The 2244-nt window shown below is 48.1% G+C and overlaps 1 non-coding gene across 1 annotated transcript; it reads left to right on the forward strand.

Annotated features, from left to right (window-relative positions):
- The first annotated feature begins 280 nt into the window (after positions 1-280).
- On the forward strand, positions 281-356 carry TRNAV-AAC (transfer RNA valine (anticodon AAC)). Its single transcript has one exon. It is a non-coding gene; the product is annotated as a tRNA-Val (tRNA).
- The last annotated feature ends 1888 nt before the right edge of the window (positions 357-2244 follow it).

Raw genomic sequence — 2244 nt, forward strand, 5'->3', positions numbered from 1 at the left:
ACAGCCAGGGCGGAGGAAGGCATTGCTTCTGGAGGTGTGATGGATGTCACCACTGCTTTACAAGAGGTGCTGAAGACTGGTCATACACAGTGGCTAGCACGCAGAATTCACGGTTACCTTAGACAAGCGCCAAGACCATCTCTGTGTGGCTTTGAATTCATGAAGGTAGGTTCTGTGTCTTATTTTGTTTTAACTTTTTGAATCTCTAAAACTCAGTGACTTAGATATAGTAAACCCCTAACATACAGTGGCGGAATAAATAAAGAAGTGCTCAAAACCGGCCCTGGCTGGTTTGCTCAGTGGTAGAGTGTTGGCCTAACATGTGGAAGTCCCGGGTTCAATTCCCGGCCAGGGCACACAGGAGAAGCGCCTATCTGCTTCTCCACCCCTCCCCCTCTCCTTCCTCTCTGTCTCTCTCTTCCCCTCCTGCAGCCAAGGCTCCATTGGAGCAAAGTTGGTCCCGGTGCAGAGGATGGCTCCATGGCCTCCACCTCAGGCACTAGCATGGCTCCGGTTGCAGCAGAGCTACGCCCCAGGTGGACCAAGCATCACCCTCTGGTGGGTATGCTGAGTGGGTCCTGGTAGGGTGCATGCGGGAGTCTGTCTGACTGCCTTCCCCCTTCTAACTTTGGAAAAAAATAAGACAAAACAAAATCTTCAGCTAGAGCCTGAGCAGGAAGACTGTGGAAGAATGTAAGGACAAGAATGGGAACCCCTAGCAGTCCAGTTAGAAGGAAAGAATGTGTTTTCTTAAATCTCATGCACAGGGGACTTGCAAATCCACACTGACTAACAAGAGAATCTCAGTAGGCATCACAAAAGTAAAGTATTGAATGGCTCCACATTCAGAGATCCTCGAATGTTGACAGCAGTGAGTCTGTGCAATAATAATTTCTATCAGATGACTGTATTTTAAAGATTTAGATCTATACGTTACTTGTTAATGGAATTCATGGGGAAATCCTCTCACAAAGGAACAGTGCATATTTACTGTCAATAAGTTTATACTTTTCTGAGTTATATTCAGAATGGTATGGAATATTGGTTCTGTCAACTTCTTACAACTTACAGGTTTATGCTAAGGAGGTGCTTTGATGGGGAACAGACAGGCCAGAAAGACCTATACCGTGACTACAGGTCCAGAAGAAGAGCCTTGTCTCTGGGGAAGAGAGAGGGCTAGAGATTAAGTTCAACTGCATGGCCAGTGACTGAAAAGATCACACCTACATATTGAAATCCCAAGAAAAATCCAGGTTGCCAAGCTCAGGTGAGCGTCTCTGGTGAATGAAACGCACATGTGTTCTTGGAGGGAGGCCAGACTGAGGGCGCGGAAGCTGGCTACCTGGGAGCGTCCCGCACACCCAGTGATCCCAGTTCCCAGGACGCTTTCCTCCATCACCCAGTGTCCACATGATGGGCTCCTCCTTCTCCAGGCCCATCTCATTTAATAGCTTTGGCTCTTCTTCCCTTCTCTTCTTCCCCCAGAAATGTCTACAATCCCCTCATTTCTTCTGCATGCTTCCTACTTTACCACAAGCTCCAGATTTGTTTTGTACCACATAAAACTGCAATTGGAGGTTGTGAAATGAGACCCATTGGGGATAAAGTAGTGAACACTGTGTGTGTTCTCTTGGGCCTAAGGTTCCGCTGGTCACAGCCCTTTTCCAGGAAAGCATGTCTTGACGAGTCCCCTGTCCTTTATTCTGGGTTTCACATTCCTGTCTCCGTGTCCACGTGCTGTCTTCCTTCTTCCTACTCTTCCTGGTCTCCTTCCTTAGTAGTGTCCCCTGCTTTTCTGCTTCCAGACTCTAGCTGAAGATCTGAGCCAATGTCTATTGTGTTTTCTACCTATGTGGAAATTAAGTTGGGATATTCAAAGTTATGCAATTTAGATGAGGCCCCGGCTGGTTTGCTCAGTGGTAGAGCATGGGCCTGGTGTGTGGAGGTCCTGGGTTTGATTCCCGGTCAGGGCACACAGGACTAGTGACTATCTGTTTCTCCACTCCTCCAACACTCCCCATTTCTCTCTCTCTCTCTCTCTCTCTCTCTCTCTCTCTCTCTCTCCCTCTCTCTCTCTCCTGCAGCCATGGCTCAATTTGTTTGAATGCATCGGTCCTGGGCACTGAGGATGGCTCCATGGAGCTTACACCTTAGGCACTACAAATAGCTTGGTTGTGAGTATGGCCCCAGAAAGGGATTACCAGGTGGATATTGGTCAGGGAACATGCGGGAGTCTGTCTCTCT

Source organism: Saccopteryx leptura, chromosome 9 (genome assembly GCF_036850995.1).
Source record: "Saccopteryx leptura isolate mSacLep1 chromosome 9, mSacLep1_pri_phased_curated, whole genome shotgun sequence".
In the NCBI taxonomy this organism is placed as follows: domain Eukaryota; kingdom Metazoa; phylum Chordata; class Mammalia; order Chiroptera; family Emballonuridae; genus Saccopteryx; species Saccopteryx leptura.